Here is a 20,835-nt window from a genome sequence, read left to right on the forward strand (position 1 = left end):
GTCATTCAGGCAGTCTGATGCAACAGTAATTAAAACATTGTGAACCCAGGGCTCTGCACTTCCAGTCCTGGCTGCACTGAAGGAACAACAGCGCAGTTACCGAGTTCAGCACGGAGCACAGTGCACGAGGGACACGGGTTTGTGTGGAGCTACAGAAGCAAATGCATCCATTCATGGGTCATGAACTGTTTCTGCAATCACCTACACTCCGAGGCAGATATGAAAAGTAAACTTTCATAAACCCTTGGGACACTGGATTTTAAATTCAAGGAACTAGTCCTGAACTGCCACATGTGAAGAGCAAACCAGAAACACCTGTTCAGAAGCTCATAAGGATTAAAACCCATTGCTATCAGTAAATGTACATGTAAAACCACTCTTTGGTTTCTTGTCCATGAGCATTTCTGTATGAAAAGACTTGAAGCTCTTCACTCCCATGCAGGCAGGTAATTAGTAAACTGAGGAAATGGGTCCCAAAGGGAATCTGGTGTGCAAATGACCATCAAAAACAACAGACTGTCCTGTCTCCTCCCACAGAAATACTTATAAAGTATAAAACACACAATGCATGTTCATCGCAGCAACCAAGTGAGAGTTTAAAGAGATGGCCAGACAAGGGAAAGCTTGTCAGGCAGGGCTATGAAACACAGATAAATTAGAGGAAGAAAGAAAATTAAATTACAATAGGCTTTGCCAGGGAGACAGGGGAAGGCTATAGAACCCAGAAAATTATGCAGAGAGATTCATTACAGTCTTTATTAGAGTCAAATTAAAAGGGGAAAAATAAACCCCATGGTTCTGGTAGAATCTTGCCCGGTGGAGTTTAAACACCTCTCCAGTCCCTCCTGACAAACAAAGCAATACATTTCCTCGCAGGAGAGCTGACCAACTTGAAGTCTTGGTCTGCTGGAGACACATTTAAGTCTGATTCAGGTTGAACTTCCTGTTCTGGGTGGGCAGACACCAAGACTAATTCCTACTAAAGACTAAATCACCCAGAGGACTAACTGCACCCCCTTCACCGGGGACCTCTGTGGGAACTGCGGGCCAGGAGCAACCTGTTCCTTCACAAACTGTTCATTTTGTTTCCTTCCATATTTTACTGTTTTTCAGATTTGCCTCCAAACATATCAAGTGTAGGATCTGCCTTTTGTTCAAGAAGAAAATACCTAATGCAGAACCTGTGTCACAGATCGTTTCTGTTTGCAAAGCACTAAACAGTATTAATCACCCAGTCCTGCTCCAAGTCACTCTCACCAGAATGGGCAGCACAAGGAATTTGGGGAAGAGGATGCTGGGAAAACAATTTCTCCTGGTCCTCATGCATGCCTCCATGTTCAATCTCACTGTTCAGCTCTGATAGACTTTGTCAGAGTCTTCCTAACTGTGCAATTCCTCCATTCTGGAGATGGAGCACCGATCCTGCAAAGATGCCTCCAGGTATTCCCATGTGTGTAGACTCTGCTCACACTCCCCTGTGCTGATGGTGATGCAGACTGCCCCATCTCTGGGCTTTGCTGAAGTTCACCAAGAGGTAATGACTTCAGCACTAAATATCAAACTACACTGGAATAGGTTTAGAGACAAAATCATAAGCTTAACTGCAGGAAGGCTGGTGGAGCACTGACCTGACCACAGAACTCCTACCACTGGAAATCAGTGTAAAGGAGGCCTGGTCAGCAGCTACAGTGTTAACCTGCTAGCAAGTCCTCCATTTCTCCTAATAAACACAAGATCCTGTCATAATTTTCTTTTCACATGTTGGCATTTCAAATGTGTTGCTTACAAAGGTCATCTATATTTGGGGAAAAACATTTTAATTGATTTTATTATTGCAGAAAAATAGAATAAGCACTTGCACCTTTGTTTGGAGATTAAAAAAAAAAAAAATTAATGGTTGCATACCGCTGAATTAAGCACTTAAAGTTCAGTCTCTACAAAATGCTGACAGTGTAAGCTTAGATCAATACCAAAACAATTTACACTTTAGGAGCACTGACTCTGGCTATTAACTGGTAATTATGCCAAGTTTGCTGTTAAATTGCTTTAACTGTTTCCAAGGTGTAACTGAATTATGGAAAAGCTTGTTAACACTGTCAGAGTGGGAACTCCCAGCACAGTCCCAAGCATATAACACCTTCCACAGTCCCAGCTTTGGCTGGTCACTCCATTTAATCCTCCGCTCCCCTGACCTACTGCTCTCCTGCAAACCTCTTACATTTCAGATTCTGGGTCTTCTACACGCTGCAAGTTATTCAGCGGGGTGAAGAAGCTTCTCCTGGGTAAGAAACTGCAGCCAGCACGAGCCCCTGCTTAGCCACATACTGGCCCTGAAACAGTACAGGAACTGCTAACGCTTTTCCAATATTTGCACAAGTTGTAGGGAATGGCAACTAAACCTTGGACTTCATCTCCAGACTAGAATCACTGTCCTTCCCAGAAAACAAAGTCTAGAGCTTGGCTTTAGCACACTGCAGGAAAAAATGTTTTCCTCAGCTAGTAAATGAAGTTCCCAAATAATAATGTGAAGATGCAAACATTGCAAGTTTACTCATAAGCAAAAGCAAGGTTTGAAGCCCCTTCACATCAAATTCCCTTTGTATCCTGCATTTATCCTGCAACAGCTGCTGAAATTAATCTCCTCTGTCATGGAAGGACCAGTTTCTCCTTCACATATTACCCATGTGATGATGAAAAATACAAAAAGGAGTTGTGCCAAAGACAGATAAAGCAGAGCAATGTATGAGGAAGTCTGCTGTTAATCGAGTTGGACCAGCAAGACTGGGAAAAGGAGAACTAATTGCCTACGCCAGGAACATGCTCTCTGTCCCCTGTGCCTGGCTTTAACAAAAATACATTGTCACGCTAATCTTGAAAGTAACTGAGGAGTTTGTTTTAATAATGTATAAATCAATGTGTACCAAGACTCACCTGAGTGTACCACAGCATGTTCACACTATCATCTCCTCTAATTAATGACTCCTGCTGTGGGCTTCACCTCCCTCTGCTTTCCACAATACTCCAACCTAAAAAGCAGCCAACACTATCAGTAGAGCATGCACACTCAAAAGTCGAAAAACATACTTGCTGATTATCTCTATAGCTACATATTTGGTTTTCTTGTATGAAAAACTGATGAGAAAAAGCAACAACACTACTTTATAGACAGCACGTCCCTCACCCACATCTCCCTCAGCTGACGAGTTACCATTATCCACCACTGCACATGGGGTTTTGACAGCTTATTAAGACCAGCCTTAAACAGAGAGAGGTAGTATAAGACAAATTGATTGGGCGAATATGGCTGAATTAGGCCCTACAGAATTTCATCTGCAGAGTTATTTTTAAGCTATATAAAAAGCCTTGGTCATTTGCTTGCTGAAAAGGGAAAAGAGCTTCAGCCTGTTTGCTGTATTTAATCAGCCTGGTTTGTTGCCAAACAAATTATTTGAAGATGGTGTCAAAAAAAAAACATCACAAGGTGAGCTCTCACAACACAGCACAGCTAATAACATGATAATTTTTTAGAGTGGAATGGTTCTTTAGCAATGGGAAACATGATTTTTGAGGATAAACACATTACCCAGCTGGGTACCTCAACTTAGGCAACTTTCCCTATAGCATTAACAGCAGGAGGGAGCCACAGACTATGCAACAACAACTGAAGCATTTCTTTGCCAGCCTCTTGCACGCCCTGTCTGCACCAAGCACCAGCAAACAGAGCATTTAGCAGTTTCCTCAGCTGGACAGCATGAGAACAGTAGAGACTGACAGCACTGAAAATTCTAATTCCTCCTTTTGGCTTCTCTTTCTCCATCTCTTCCTTTGCTATGTGACCTTGATCTGCTGAAGGCCTGAGCCCTCCAGACCCCACCAAGTACTCAGTGCCTTGAAAAGAGGGACCTTTTGCCCATCAAACTCAGAATCTCAAGACACAGACATCAGAAATAATTACAAGTAAAAACTTGCTGGCTTGTCTCAAAGTGAAACCATCAATTCTGATTAAATCCCTTCTTTTGCCACAAATTTCTACCTCTCCTGGTAGAAAATATGGCATCTCCTGGCTCTTGTAAATATTTTGACTGACAATACAGAAGCCAGAGAAATAAGGAACTTCTCTCACTCAGGACTTTTAAAGTCATTTAGTCTGAGGAAAATTTTAGAATACTGTTATAACCTGATAATTGCAACACACACTTTCCAAGCAGAAATGTCTCAGACATTCAAAAAAAAAAAAAGAAAAGCAAATACACTGTCAAAAACATCAATTTCTTAAGCTGATGGTTTTTTTCAGAAACGTGACCAGGAAGTCCAAAACCAAGATTGCCAAGTCGATAAGAATCCCAAATCCTATCTACTAAATACTATAAATTGGACGCTTACTTGGGCTTCAAAGATAAAAACGGAGGGTTTAGACAAGACAGATTAGCTTTGCACACTAGAATTCTTCCTTTACATAGAATAAATTATTTGATGAAAGATTAGGCTGTTTACGAAGTAGGAAGCACTTGCCTTCAGCATTTCCTCACCTGCTGAGCGCTGGGACGGCGGCGCAGGGCAGACGCGCACTCCGAGGCTGCCGTCCACCTGCACACCCAGCCACCCCACGAGCTGGGCTTTTGCTCATTCCCAGATTGCTCTGCTGGGGCTGCAAGGTCCCCACTCTGACCTTACCGTGGCTGCAGCTCTGCTGGCACCAGGGGTGACAGCAGGACTTCAGTCTTCTCTTTTTTGTTACCAAATGCAGACAGGCACCACACACACAGCTGGCATTTTCCAGCAGCAAACCACTTCTTGCCCCACTCTCACACAGCACTGCTCTCTTTGGAAATTAGGATTTCCCCTTGATGCTTCTTTTAATCCATGCAGTACTTGACTACTGAAAATCAGTAATACCTTAAAAATATCTGCTAGGGACAGGGGGAAGGGTTAATACACAGAACTACCATCTCCCACCATTTTACCTCAGCTTCCCAAAGGCTGGGCAATCTCTGCGATGTCTCAAACCCAGGAACCATGTGACTGAATCCTGTTTTTTAAAAAAACAAACAAACAAATTTCAAATTATAGCAAGACACTTGCAAACAGAGCTTAGCCTCAAATACTACTGGAAAATAACAAGTGCTTTTCAGGACTGGGGAGGGCCTTCATTGCTGACCTTTTATTTTTGGAACTGGCAGCGATGAAATCACTTTTTAGCGGCTCCAAACATCACTACAAAGAGCAGACAATAGGTGCATTTTGCTTGTTTTGCTCAAAAAACTTTTCTCCTGGCTGGAGAAAGTGTACTTGCCTAGGTCAGTGCTGTTCTCCTGCTTTTTATTATGCTTTTTCCTACTCTTTCTTCACATTATTTTCCATCCACCTTACCAGAACTAGACAGAGGCAGTCCCATGTCTGCATATAATTGCCACGTACCTCTGCACGTCAAGGAAAAATCATTCCTAGGCAGAGATGCTCCATAAGGGCCTAGCATGATTAAGTCTCTATGATGGACAGATATTTTTAGGCGACATTTAGGACCTTGCCTGCATGCTGCAGATTTACAAAATCAGCAAGGCAAGCTCAGGAGGAGGAAGATTGTGCCTGGATCCCCCAGAGGGAAAAATCTCGTGGAGACAGAATAATTCATTCGCACCTCTTTCTCACTCCCTACCATTGACAACTTGCCAAAGTCACAAATCCCAGGGAGCTGCTGCCAAGTTGCTCTTTCTTGGGAACAATTTGCATGGTGGCTGAGGGATAAGCAGCCCTCCTTCCCTGGTGCCAGCCCACCCAGCTGCTTGGAGAAGAGCGCAGTATGTGAGGAGCCTGAGCAGGGTGCCACAGCAGAGCTGTGGCTGTAGGACAGCCTGTCTCCCTGGGCTTTCTCCAAGGAGCTCCTGGCTCTGTCCCACCTGCCTCTGCACAACGAGGTTGTCTCCTGTCAGCTGTGGCACTGGCACAGAGACTGGCCTGCTTCCAGTGCAGAGTGCCCTGCAGTCCCTCTGCTCCAGGCTCCCTCTGCCTCTCTCCTCCCAAAGACCAGGAAGGCTGGAGCACGACACACAACGCCAGCCTGAAGTTCCTGTACAGGCTGTGCTCCAGCTCACTAGAACATGCAAGAGCCACAGGCACCAAACTGCTCCTGCCCACGCAAGCAACACGCCTTACCTGCTCCAGCTCCCAGCTGTTCTTCCCAAAATCGCTTTCATTCAAGTGAGCCACTTACAGTACCAAATGCCTCAGAAACACAGTGGGGTCCATCTGCAACACCTCTTCTGTAGGGAAGCGTGACTCCAAAGGTGTCTGGAAAGAAGAGACACAAGGAATGGTAAGAGCTTGTGTGCTTGAGCTGCTCTGGAAACCACCTCTCCCTCCTGGAGAGGAGCCAGCATGGGCAGCAGGAACAAAAGATTGTGCAGAGGGCTGGCAGTGGTTAGTTTGGCTGAATTTAGGGGGCCTCTCAGATGGCACATAATAAATGAACTTCATGAGTGATGTAATGCTCCCAAAATATTCCAAATTACCCTCAAAGGCAAGGGTGGCTATGCTGAGCTGATCATCTTCATCTATGTACATTAACTGCATAACTTAAAAAGTCAAACCTGTGATCAACTCAGTTCAAAGGTCAGGTACGTCAGCTCTTGCACAGAATGTGTCAAGTACCCAAAGCCTACTCCAAATGAGTAGGTTCATTATTCATGAAATACACTTAGAAAACCTTCTTAAAATTAAAAAAAAAAAAAAAAAAGTCCTGTGCCTATTTCTCTGCTGCTTTTCCTATGTGCTAATAGATAAGGATTGACTTTGTGAAATTGCTACAGCAAGCTGAGAATGATGCATGAAGTCAGAAATTCTGCCCAATGCACAGAGAATATGGCTATGTTACATTAGTTGCTGTGCATTGCACAGATACACAATATTCATCTCAGTCAGAGCAGCAGCCAGTAAAGCCTTCAAAGCCCAAACAGTTGAGCACACCTGATGCAAAAGTCCAGCAAAGCTGATGGCTCACTCCTCATGGAGTCCTGCTGTCTCCTGACAGCAAAAGGAGGAGGTGGACAAATGTGTGCAAATAAACAGGAGGGGAGGGAAAGCAGAGGGTCCCAGGGGACAACAGGGGGGGAATCAAAAAACAGCATCAAGAGTATAAGCAGCTCTGTAAGAATCAAGTCTCAATCACGAGCACAGTACATATGTGGAGAACCAGTGGAATGGAGATCTGAGCAGAGCACTGCAAAGGCAGGAAGGGTGTGTATGTGGCAGGGCCATCAGGCCACACCACCCCAAAGGGCATGCAGGAACATTTGTAGTGACTTTAAACCATACCTGACTCTGGGATTTCCCTCCTAAGCCACTAAGCTGCTGCTTGTTGCTCTCAGATGCTCCCCATACGTTTGGCAGTATACAAGAGAGAACACTAAAGGCACGAGGAGGAAAACAGCTGCGTCCTGTGCTTCATTAAACAGTTAATCCATTTTCCCAGTGCTCCTAGCTGTGTAGGTATCTGAAAAAAAACCCACAACCACCTTGGTGGGAACAACCTCCTCTTCCAAACATGCGCTGCTGCCGGGTGCGTCCTTCGCTGCTCTCCACGTTTCTCTTTTCTGCCACAAGAGCACAGACCACTGAGCTACCAAGCCAGCAGCTCTCCCCTTTTCCCACCAGCTCCATTTGCTCAGGAACAGCACCTGAGGCACCCCTGGCTGGCTCCTCCACCTGACCTACATCTCTTATTTAAGGAGTTACTCAGCCTTTTGTGAAAACAGTTGGATTTCTACCGGAGAGGGGATTTTGTCTCCATCTGTACTGGGATTTTTAAAGTACATCTGCACAAGAGCTCAAAGACATCATTACCTCTTTTTAAGAAGGATGCAGCTGCCCCTCTCTTTGGCCCATTGGTCCCCTGTAGCATCCCAGGTCTTCTTTGATCACTCCTTGCCCCATACCCTGCTGGGGCTCTCAGTCTCCAAAGACCAGACCAGTTTATTTTGCATTAAGAGCATATTCTGTGAATGCACAGATCTGCTGCATGCAAAAAGCAGCTTTGCACGGGAATGGAGGTGTGAAAGAGCAGCACTGAATAATAACAGCCTAGAACAAAGTCCATGCTGACCTACAGCTGACCTTCCGGCTCTCAGTCACAGAAGTGAGAAGTCCCTTTGCAAATCCATGCTGAAATACTTCCTTTTCCAGGACCCAAAGAAAACATCAAATGTAGAAAAAGCAAAATCACATCCTTCCTTTCTTGTTCCTGCGTATTCAGGACATACCCCGTGTGTCTTTGGGACAGAGTGTGTAAACGAGTCTTCACGTGCCCCTGGGAGCTCGCTGACCACATCAGTGGTCCTGTGCTCAGTGCCACAGGCTACCTGACCTGCATTTCAAAGAAACACAACAGCTTTGTTATTCCAGAAACTCAGCTCATCATAGAGCACTGCACTCACAGCAATCTGTGAGCAGCTCAGCTCCCAGGGCAGATGGAAAGTCAGTGGTGCTGTACAAGTGATACGCTGCTTGCTGGTGATGCTAAAATTCTTGTGGAAAACTGAATAGCAAGACATGCTCAGAAGAAAAAGATCAAAACAACCCAACCTGATGAAAATTCTGAGTCTCTGCTCTAAATAATGCTAAAAAGAATTAAAAGCTAACATTATGGTTGTTGGGTTTTTTATTGTCATTTTGCTAACAAATTACACTGGGAATTCTCCCCTCCAAAAACCATCTACACCCACGCTTCATCTCTGATAAGGATTCCCAGTCCTACAGCTTTTCTCATAAATATCTGTAAGAGCTTTGCAGAAGCATTAGTGTGCAATATGGACCCTTTGGGAGCAGCTTTCCTTCCAGCAGCTCCTTCCCTCCCTCTCCACCTGCACTCACTGCTGTCTCAGGATGGCCTCTGCTCCAAATTCCTGGCCCTGCTGAGCACCCTCGGACACCACAGACAGCTCCATCTCCTGCCCAGCCTCTCCCCATGGCTAAAGATGGAGTGACTGCTTAACACTGCCAAAAAACACTCAAGCTGACAATGTAAACTTCATATCAGTGCTCCTCTAAAGGCATTTAAATATACATTTATTTATCTTTGTAAGGAAAGGAACGTGTCCAAACTTTTCTACACACTCTGAGCACCATCCCCTTTCCCCTGTAGCCCCACCAGGTGCAATTAAGACACTGACTAAAAATTAATCCCACTTTGTTTGGCTTTCAGGGAACAATTGGGGGATTTTTAAAACATACAAAGGTATCCTTTAATATTTACAGGATAAAAGGAATGTAAGGTAAAATCCATTTTCTTTCCATTCCTGCACAGTCTCATGGTCTTTATGAGTTTTCTATAGAAGTTGTCACAAACTCCTCTGGAGGAAGAGCACAGCTAAGGGAGTTCCTTGGTTGAAGATTTAGCATTAATTTTGCAGGCATGTTCACTGTAGGATTTGAAGACAGACTTAAAAATCTCTGGTCCAAAAGCAAAATTGAAGCTAGGCATTTAAAGTATGAATGTTAGTATTAGGCAATTACTTTTCCTTCAGTTTTCAAAATGTTGCATGAATTGTTAATAACCCCACACTGAGGAAATAATTTCATCATATATGATTAGCTATTTTCTGAAAAAAATAGCAGAGTGAAAAGTACAAATTGACAGAATTCTACTATTTTTCCTCTTTTAGAGTTTCAGATCGACATATTCATCTCATCTTCTTCCCTCTCTAATTATCATGCAATGGCATGTCTTGAAGAAGAGAAATGGTACGTGCATTTCTGTGACAAGTGAAGCAATCCTCTGACATGTAACTACAAAATACATGGGAATCCATAAAGGACAAAAAAATACCCAATACAAAATTTAGATAGCACCAGTTCTTCTTGCTGACAGAGCCTAAAATTAACAACTGAGTGTCTAGAATAACTGCACAGAACCTACACATAGAAATGAAAGGCTGAATAGAGCACAGCCTCATCTCATTTTATATAATGGTTACTGCCATCCAGCCACCAGCACCTGTGATAGCCAGAGCCACAAGTTCTCAGACAGAAGTTACTCATTTTGAAATTCTCATTTTCCTTAAAGGGCTCAGAGGAAGAAGAGTAATTCAACAGTTTACAGCAAACTGGCCACATGGTGAACAAAAGCATGCAAACACCATCTTAATTAACACCACACAGTTACCTCTGCTCATCTAACCTCCCAGAGCCTGATACCAGCCTTGACAGGTTTTCATAACAATAAAATGCAATAAATGAATTTATGTCCTGAAGGACTCTAAGCCACAATGTCACAAAGCCATGAAAGATAAATGATGTCTTAACTAATTTTCTGATTTATTATTCCCCCAATTTTGCTCATTTTGTGATGAGGAGAACTCATTTTTCTATTTGGCAGATAGCTGTGTCAACCCTGCTAATAGCTACTATTACCATCACATGAGCATATTTGTGAAAACAACTGTATTTTCATTCTGACACTGACCCCACAGCACTTCAGTTTTATTACAAGCACAAGATCTGTCAGTAACAAAAATTGATGCCCTTATCCGCAGATTCTGCTTGTCTGCCACTAGCATTTTATTCATTTTTCTTTTGCAGAAGTTCATCTTTAAGCAAGGGCAGATTCATGGTTTAAATTACTGTCTTGACACATCATCTGTTGCTTTGTAAATTCGTACAAAGAACATAATTTCCACAGTCTTTAGGAGATAAAGGATTACTGTTAACCATCACTGCAGGCACTGTACTGATCTGAATTTAACTCAAACTGTGTAAACCTAAATGGGCTTAAAAGTGGCTACTCAAAAGATTTCCTCATCAAACATTCCGACTGAGAATAATCTGAATTGAGTAACCCCATTCAATGCATAAGATGCTTTTAGGTGTCAGGATTCAACAGATGATTTTCAGGGTGAGACTTTCCAAACATCAATTGTTCTGTTTGAAATTGAGGACTTTTTAGTATTTAATGGGAGTAGGTTTATGCCTGTGGTTAGGAAAATACTGAAATTCTGCCCACTCTGCCACTTGAAGTGCCTATATTTAACCATATTATTCTGAACATGATTTTCATTCTAGATGTCATTGATTTGGTGCTCCTGATACATATAAATAAACACACATGTCCCTTCAAGAATTTTGTACCTGCTTGATGCCTCACAACTGGCTTCTCACATCCCCAAATACAATTATTTGTGGGCAATCTTGGTGATCATTCTTCTTGCCAAGAGGGTTGCTTCTTGAAGCAGCCAACAGAACTAAAGTCAAACAGACACTTCTGAACTTCTCTGGTGGAATCTCAGTTCAGTGACCAACCAGACCACCCAGATTCAGATTCTTCCTAATTTAGGACTAACATATCAACACGTAGAAATTCTGGCAACTATTGTAATCCCACCTTTTCATGTACTAAAAAAAGATAGGAAGGAAATGAGCTTTTTGTGCATTGTCATTTCCTTCACACAAGACTTAACCATCATACCCCACAGGATTTCCCGCAGCAAAGCTCCGTTGTTTTCTCTTGGCAAGAAAGAGCTACTGACTTTTCAAGACCACCAGCAGATTGTGTGGTATAGTTAGAAAGTCTTTGCAGCAGTTGGGTGAGGTTCTTAGAGTATCAGCTGTTAGAACAGTCTGCATCGCAGGAGCAGGAACAATCCTGGTTAATCTCCTCATGCAGGGAAACCAAACCTGTGCAAAGTCACCTTCCCCTCCCATCCCACCTTGTGCAACTGTGCTCAGAACCTTGGGCTGCATTATGCATGGGAGAAAATAAAACTTGTTTACTATTATGTAGCTTCTAAGGGAATGAGTTACTTGTGTTGTTCTTGTGGGGTTTTGATGCAACACAGCCATGGCGACTGTAGGGCAGCAACATCCTCTGGGAGGATATTGGGTGTTCTACCTCAACTCAATCCATCCCATCTTCCCAGAGGTGTCAGAAGAGAAAAAAAAAAAAAAAAAAAAAACAAAGTGGGGTTTTGATGCAACACAGCCATGGCGACTGTAGGGCAGCAACATCCTCTGGGGAGGATATTGGTGTTCTACCTCAACTCAATCCATCCCATCTTCCCAGAGGTGTCAGAAAAGAAAAAAAAAAAAAAAAAGAGAACCAAACTTGCAGTAAATCAGGTTAGTTGCTTTCTCGAGAGGCAATATGTGCCTTTAAAAGCCAGTAAGGTTTATCCCTCAGAGAGAAGGTTTAGTACATTTTTTCCATTTAAATGAGTATAACCAAACCAGCAAACACTACATTGTTCTGCTTAAACAATTTGCTGTTTTACAAGGTGCACTTTGTTTGGGCTGTATTTTTCATATGTGAAAAACTTGCTTGCTTTTTCAAACTAATTTTAAAACCTTTCTGATATTCCACTTTGCTCAGAAGTTGCTGTGAGCTGCCTACCAACAGGAGAGAGACATCAAGAGAAAAGAATGAAACACAACAGCCAAAAGTCACCAGCATCCCTGTAGGACATTCTCTAAAGCCAAAGGAAGCAGCTAACCATTGGAAACCCTTCTTTTTCCACAAAGGTATATTAAATTCAACATATGCACATGCAGGCCACTGTGGTAAGTGAGTGATTAACTGCCTTGTGCTGGATTCTGAAGTTTGTACAAAGCATTTTGCCTTCCCAGTTGCTTTGCAATCTATCCTGTTTTACTCTGTCATAAACACCTGCTGTTCAGACAACTGCATTTAAGGTGGGCTTAAACATCATAACATTGGGCTAAAACACCGTAATATCAGTCTTAAATTGGAGCCTGAGCTGGGCCCAGGGAAAATGCCATAGCATTGGGAGGCACATCACTGAGGGGCCTGGGGGAGCTGCAGGTGAGGGTGTTCCCAGACTGGGTTTGGAGAAGCTACTCTGCAGTGCGGGGAGCCTCGGGAGACGGCAGCTGACGTCCCAGCAGGGGACAACAGAATAATGCCTGGAGAGATGTGTGTGTGTTTACCTCTAAAGGAAAGCCAGGAGGAAATTAGGGTGAAAAGCATGACCTGTCTGCATGGCAGGGAATTGCAGAAGTCCTTTTATCCTGCAGGACGTGGGATCTCTGGAGGCAATGTACAGTTTGGCTCCAGCTGCTCAGGGACATCTTTTCTGCATTAGTATTCCCACAGACCCACTCAGGGGCTGTGACAGACAGCTGGTGCCAAGTGCCCAATGCAACAACTTCTCCTCTGAACCAAAAAGCATTTTCTCACCTGCTAGGCTCCACAGGGTTTAGTTCTAACAGGTTTGACATCTCCAGTCCCTGTATCACCCTTAGTTTGGACTGAGCAGCACATCTGCTCTGTTCTTCTAAGAGATCTTTCGTTGCCTTGCACAGCAGAGATCAGGTTAAGCCTAGACTGACTTTTACTGCAACATCACCTTGCTGGATGACGAATCTTCTATCATGGACAGTATTAAAGACAGTATTAACATCCACAGCAGAAACGCGGGCTGGGCGACACCTCCGATGTGAAGTTGATTCATGCTCGTGCTAAGCCTGGGTCTGGTCCAGCTGACACTGTCAGCTAAGTTACTGCACTGCCAGTTTAATGTTTTGCCATCTGCTAACTGAGAGCTCTGCTGCCTGCTGGGTCCCATAAAGACTTTTATTTATTACATTATACATGGCAACATCTGCCACAGGATTTAGCTCAGCTCAGCTCCCTAATTAAACAAACAAACACTACATCTCCTGTACATGACTGGGTCTAACTATTATTTATAAAATCTGAGATAGGTATTTAAAAGATATACATTGTTCCAGATGAATAAATACCCCTCCCACCATTTGGGGACAGACTGTTAGAATAAGCTTAAGGTTCTCAAACACTCCATTTTACTACAACAAAGCAACCAGAAGTTACTGCATTTGTTGTTGTTTTGCTTTTATTCTTAAATTATTCAATTTTACACTAATTAGAAAAATCAGATTATTTCAAATTCTTGTTAGATCCTCTCCTGAGTACTGTCTGACTGTAAAAGCAGGGGAGAGTACAACAGACTCCCTCTGTGTTTGATTTCAGAGAAGAGAGAGACCCGACCTGAGTAACACTGCAGTGTTCAGCCCCCACGAAAGGCACCACGAACGCACTGCCCAAGTCCATCTCAAGCTTAATTGCCAAGGGAGGAGTCACTGAACAACTATCACTGGCTATGCACCTACATCCAGGCTCTCCCATCTGTTCCAGTCACCTGCAGTTAAATCAAACTGGGAGAAAACCTGGATGAAATCCAGGCCTAATGAATTCAGTAGGAATGTCAAGTTCTTCTTTTTTTTAAATCAGTCCTAAACAAAAGCTTGAATTTTATTTAAGCTTTAATCTTTCTTTGACCACTCTCTATTCTTTTAAAAAATCTCTTCCTTTAAAGATTAATGGAAGGGTGTCTACAATTCCAAATATGCCAGCTCTCAAAATTTCCCAGGTTTAACTTTCAAAAATCAAAGGGACAGTATAGCAGAACTACAGCTGCATTTTCCAGTCTTCCACTCTTTCATATGAGTTCTTGTTTACTACATTCAGTTGCAAAAAAACCCAAAAACCACACCCAACTACCTAAACCAAACAAAAAAACCAAACCACTACACAAACCTTCTGTAGGGGAAAAATAAAAAAAAAGAAAACCCCTGCTTGACTCTAAATTCTTAAAAAATACATTTATCTTGGTTTAATTTTTAACCAAGTCCAGTTGCCCCGGTGCCTCTGTCACACCAAAGCAGTTCTTTCATTGTCTAAAAATTTTGCCTCATTCCTCCTTTATTCAAGAAAGTCATCCCAGTCAAGAAAGAAAATAATTGTTTCATTTATGGAAGTAGCATTGATTTTTTTCAGTTAAAATCATTGCCCTTACAATATTTTCGCAAAATCACTGATACCCTGGAAATTTTTCATCCCTACACTTGGTGTTCAGGATGGTGGCCACCCTCCCACCCCTCTGCCAGGCCAGGATAGGGGTCCACAGGCTTCCCCAGCAGTGCAGCTCCCTCAGGGGGCTGACTCAAGGCCACAGCTGCTCTCTGACGTGCCAAAATAGGGACCTCGGCAGCCATGGCACTGCCACAGAAACGAACCAGTACTACCTAACACAGGCTGCCAAATCACCAGCTGTTCAACGGCTCCAGTCACTGAGCTGTTCAGGAGTGACTCAACAGACTCCCCACCCACCTCAACCTTCCAGCATTACGGACACTCCTCACCTAAAAATATAAAGCTCTACTGCACAATTCCTTCGCCACAACACAAATAAGACAAGATCATAATAAACAACTTCTCAGCTCCATGATCCATAGCACCTATGTATGTAACATTTATAAAAGTCTTTTTATTTCCAAGCCTGGAAAAACTGGCAGCTCTACATACTCAGATTAAATAAGATATGCTACAGAACATGTTTGGTAAAACCGCTTTTATTTAATTTTTGAGTGTAACATTTGGATATTTACAGGCTCAAGGAAATTATGAATCTTTTTTCTGTATCACTGGTACCTGCACAATGAATTATTTATTATTCATCATCACAAACAGATGACTCCCCCAACAATATGTGATCTTTATTATCTCTCTTCTCTAGTTCAAATATTGTCTGACATTGCTTTTCTGAAGACCCTGTGTTCCTCTGGCACAAAAAAAAGATGATGATAAAGAGGCAGAAGCTTAATTACTTGCACATAAAAATATCTGCCAGGTGCTGTCAGCACCAACAAAGATCAAGCTCAAACATAGAAACTGGCCCTTGAGATAACATTTCCCAGGTGCCCAAGGAGCACTGGGGGATATAGGAAAATGGGGACACTGCATACCTTCCCAGGTAGCCTTTTTAATTTAAAATGGCACTTTCCTACTTACCCTGTCCCGTTCTGGCCTCAGCCCTGGTTTTAAGGGAATTCCAGGAGCTCATGGCATTAGGGTGCCAGTGAGACCCTCCTGCCCTGCTCCCCATGCCCTGAGTCCTGCACAGAAGCTGCCAAGGCAGAGCCCCCAGTTCACACCAGGAGCTTCCCCAGTAGCAAATGATGCTCTGGAAAGGGGGGAGAGGACAGAAGAGGCTCCTGATGAGACTTTCTCCCTGTCCCAGGCAGGTGCATGTATCAGTGTCTGGAGGCTCTGTGCACTGAGCCAGCTGAGTTGATGCTGGAGGAACAAGTGCCTGTAAGTTTGCAGTGTTACACTGCCTCTTAGCACCTCACACGTTGTGGATGAGCAGGAAAGTTCAAATACTTAGGGAGATGTTAATGGAATCGGACAATTTGCATCATCTGTGTGTCCAACCCTCAGAAGAATCCTGAGAAGAGGCTGTGACCGCTCACACCGATGCCCACAGAGAGCCTCAGCCAGGAGGGGAATTTATCTCAAGGCCTTGCCAATCAGACACACACTTCAGCAGGGGAATTACTGCTCCAGGGTGACACGAGCTGCACAGCAGCATTTGTCAAACTGACAGGCCTCCACTTCAGTGGAGCTGCTTTTTCTGTGCACATTCCAGCTGTGGCTCCTGCAACCGCTGAGTTCAGCTGGACCAAATCCCAGCCTTCCTGCGAGAATCAGAAGATTTTCCCACTGACACAGCAAATCTTTCTTTATGCCACATAATCCCTTGGGCTCCTGGGTCAGTGCCCAGTTCAGCTGGGAGCATATCCCTGATGTTTCCTAACTCTGTTAAAGAGAACAGCTCATTTCTGTTCAGAACTATTGTGGTTTAACCTCAGCTGGCAACTAAGCCCCTCACAGGTGCTCACTCACTCTTCCCCCTCGGGATGGGGTGAGAGTTGAAGAGCTAAATGGAGAAAACTCATGGCTTGAGATGAAGACAGTTTAACAGGTAAAGCAAGAGCTGCACACAGAAGCAAAGCAGAAGGAGGAATCCACCAGTGACCTTGGGCAGGCAGGTGTTCAGGAGAGCAGGGCTCCATCACTCCTACTGTGTCTTGGGAAGAGAAATGCCATCACTCCAAATGTGTGTGTCTTGCCTGTCCTCCTCCTTCCCCCAGCTTTACACACTGAGCATGACATCATAAGGTCTGGAACAGCCCTTGGCTCCTTTGGGCTCAGCTGTCCCAGCTGTGTCCCCTCCTGCTCTTCGTGCACCCCCAGGCTCCTCGCTGTGGGCTGGGAGCAGAAAAGGCCTCGGCTCTGTGTAAGTGCTGCCCAGCAGTAACAAAAACACCTCTGTATTATCAACACTCTTTTCAGCAAATCCAAAACACAGCCCCATACCAGCTACTGTGAAGAAATTTAACTCTACCCCAGAAAACCAGCACAGGGATCATTGCTGGGAGATGTCCTGTTGACAGGATTATCCTCCCCTCACAGGAAGACCATTCCAAGAAGGTACATGCACAATTTATTCTAATTATCTCCTGTAGAAAGCATAAGAGATTTCTGTGTAACTATCCAAAATTCTAGTCACTGCACAAAGAATTTTCTCCATTTAATACATTCCTACTTTTTTGCAGGACGGACAGCTACATTCAGTAGAGCTTTTTCACAGAAATTCCCTCAACTGTAGCTCTACTAAATTCCTTTTGGTTCAAATAATAGAACTCAATTCCCAAACCCCTCTCTGACCCAAGAAGCCTTAAATCTGCATCATTCTGCACTTTTCATCCACAGATTTCCTTGAAAGCACTGACCTAGTTTTTCCTTGCCAAAATACTAAATAAGAGTTAAAATAAAAGAAACAATCCTATCAAAAAACATACTGAAAGTAACTGCTGGGACTTTCACTTCTGAAGTCATACAGAATACAACTCCAAAAAATGACTGAAGTGAAACTTCAGTCTAATTGAAGAGAAAATTGGCAAGAATAATGAAGTTTTCCCTGAAATGGCTGATTCAGTATGCATGGAAAAGCTAGATAAACATCACATGATCTCCCTGGACCCTCTAGACATAAACAATGCAATTAAAAGGAAACATTTACTTCCACTCTTGATGGTATTACCTGAGGGACAGCAGATGCCAGATAGTTCAGTGTTTATTAGAAGCAAGTAGTAAGTTTGGCAACTGGAACTGGCTCAACCCTCTCTCGCATTTTTGTAATTTTATAATACCATATGGTCACTACAGATCTCTCTGACAATCTCCTGGTTTAAGTTCAGCTCTTTCACAGAACATATAAACTGAAGTTAAGCATATTGAAGACACAATGGTAAGCAATAAAGATATTTTGGGGAAGGCTGCAAAATCACTGAGAAATGCAGGTTGCTATTTGAATGACTCAGTATTTGTTAATAAAATGCTTAGTACCTTTGGGCTGTGGTGTCTGACAACCAGGTTAGGTGTATGCTGAACCCCAACCTCACAAGACCACATAAAGGCTGCTGGGCTGAAGCAAAGCATGACCCTGAGGGCCTGCTGAAACCCCTGAAGCATGGTGACACACCAGCTTGGAACATGAGCACATAGGTAGATCATATTTAAAGCTTTATAGAACTTAACCCCATCCTGTGCTGGCTGCAGAAGGGACCAGCAGACTAAATTGGGTCTGGTGTCATTCACCTGGGTGAAAAGCAACTGCATTTTGCTAAAGCTTGCAAGGATGGAAAAAGGCAGTACTAGGAGAGTCTCAAAATTCTCCAGTGACATCACTTAGATTAGTTTTGTCCCCCACGTTCTGCTACACTGTGCAGACTAATCCAGCCTTTCCATACCTCTGCCGAGCTGGGACAGTGCTAGGTACAGCCTTGCTGCTCCAGCAGCGAGGAAGGGAAAAGCTGCAAATGGGTGTAACAGCCCTTCCACTGGGCAGCACAGCACCAGTGCAGAGGCGGGGTCGATATCCCCAGCCAGGGGCTGGTGAAGGAGTGCCATTCCCCTAGAGGAGTAGGGCAGGAATGGTATTCACACTACCTCTTACACCCCTGAGTCACCTCAAATAATTTGGCAGTTAGGAATTTAAAAAGCAATTCTGCCCCCACCTCTTCTCCCAGATATATCCCTCTGAAGTCCCCTTCGACCATGGCTCTGTATAATTTAATTACATGTGATTCTTCTTAATGCAGAAACATTTGGAATCAGGGTCATGGAAGGATCACAAGCTGTTGCTCAATTACAGCTGGTCCTACCCTTAGTAAGGTAGCAAAAAAAGCCTCACCTAAGGGCAACAGCCATGGAAGACCTAAAACTCCACAGGGTACAACAAAATTGGAATAAAACATCTTGGACCTTTTCTAAACCACTTTCAGGTTCTGGGAGTTCAGAGGTTTGCCACTACTCATGCCAAAGGAACTACTGCTCTCATTTCACTTTCCTATAAGGAGTACTGCTCCTAGAACAGCCCCTGCTAGAATGCCCCAGTTCAGCTTCAAATATATGAGAGACTCCTAACCCTGCTGTCAGCTCGGGCCCTGCAACCCTCCTCGACTGAGACAACAGAGGAATGAGTACTGGAACACAGAAGGGCTGCTGTTTTGGGATGTTTTATGAAACTAAAGTGTAACTGTGCCTTCCCCTTCTCTTTTTGTTCTGAAATAAATTTCCATACTGATTTTATGGACTAGGTTTGGGTTTCTGTTTCTACTTCAGAGCTATTCCTTCTAACCTCTCCTCTGCTGCTATAAACAGGCACCTCTTGGCCCCAGGGAAAACCATCAATCTAAAGTTAGTTCAGCCTTTGCAAGTATTTAAACGAATACCCGAGGAATCCAGAACTTAGTTTCTAGCTTCACTAAATGGCCTCAGCCACACAGTGACAGAAATCAGCCTGACCTCCACTGACCACATTTACATTCAGTATTCCAGTTACTGCTTCCAGGGAGATTACCCACATGCTGATGCTTAAAGAGATTGGCCTGCTCATAGCAGAGCCCTGCTCCTAAAACGAAATGTGAGCACTGATGCTGGCAAGAGGACAGGCAACTCCAGTCACGGTCAATTGGCATATTAGGTGCCAGTCAAATGCCACTGACTTCCCAGGGAATTGAGGGCGACTAGAGCTCCAGTTAATGAAGTCCTACATTTACTGGATTATCAACAAAATGTATTTTCTAAAAATGCATCAGTAAGACACAGCAATTGGTTTTGCTAACAACTTATCTAACTGTATAATTTATTGATGATATCTACAGCAAGGAAAAGTATTCACAAGTTCTTGCTCCTCCATGGCTGAAAGCATAAATATATAAATCATATGAAACAGAAAACTCAAGAGAGTATTTAAAGCCTGCTCTTATTTTAGCTCCACAGACTTAAACAACTTGACACTATGGTAATGCAATGGGTCTGGGCCTCATTAATTTTTAATCAACCTTTATCCACCATAGCTTTTGAAACGAACTGTTACTAATGACGAGTCATATGTCAGTCTAATGAATGGGATGCAAACTTCCATTAAAATAATGAAATTAGCTTGTTTGACTTCTGTTCCAGTTCCATGGCACACAGCCCCAGGTAATTACAGTTAGCACTACTTGCCCGTACTAAAGTCTGTTTATTTACTTAAGGTCTTTAGTCAGGACATCCCAATTTAGCTCATGTCAGCTGTTTTTTATGAGTCTAAGAGTATTTGTCTTATTAACAAAGAGATAAATCCATGCAGGCAGTGCAAAGTGTTAAAACACCAATTATGCACACATGGAACAGTGTGAAAAAACAGAATAAGCACACAATCCCTAGTAACAGAAACACATCCCAGTGTTTCCCTGTGGCAGCAGCAATTACTTTTGGAAAACGGAATAAGGTCTGAAAGGCATCTTTGCTGAGTATAATTTGGCCTCTTCCAGAAACCTTTGCCCTTTAGGATCCCAAGTATAGGCTAAAAAAAAAAACCAAAAAAACTGAATTTCCAAATATTATTCTGCTCTAGAGTGCAGGAGTCATGACACACTGCAAGGACCTGGTTTTTAGAAGTGCATTGCTCTGGCTCCACA

The 20,835-nt window shown here is 43.4% G+C and overlaps 1 long non-coding RNA gene across 1 annotated transcript in view; it reads right to left on the reverse strand.

The window, feature by feature from the left end:
* The window catches only part of LOC108446721, a 142,369-nt gene that overhangs the window by 70,341 nt on the left and 51,193 nt on the right, over positions 1 to 20,835 (reverse strand). The window contains exon 2 of the long non-coding RNA XR_001862022.1: positions 6,154 to 6,288. This is a non-coding gene — a long non-coding RNA (uncharacterized LOC108446721). The remainder of the gene's footprint in view (positions 1 to 6,153; positions 6,289 to 20,835) is intronic.

This window comes from Corvus brachyrhynchos, unplaced genomic scaffold (assembly GCF_000691975.1).
Source record: "Corvus brachyrhynchos isolate BGI_N302 unplaced genomic scaffold, ASM69197v1 scaffold5, whole genome shotgun sequence".
NCBI classification, from domain to species: Eukaryota; Metazoa; Chordata; class Aves; order Passeriformes; family Corvidae; genus Corvus; species Corvus brachyrhynchos.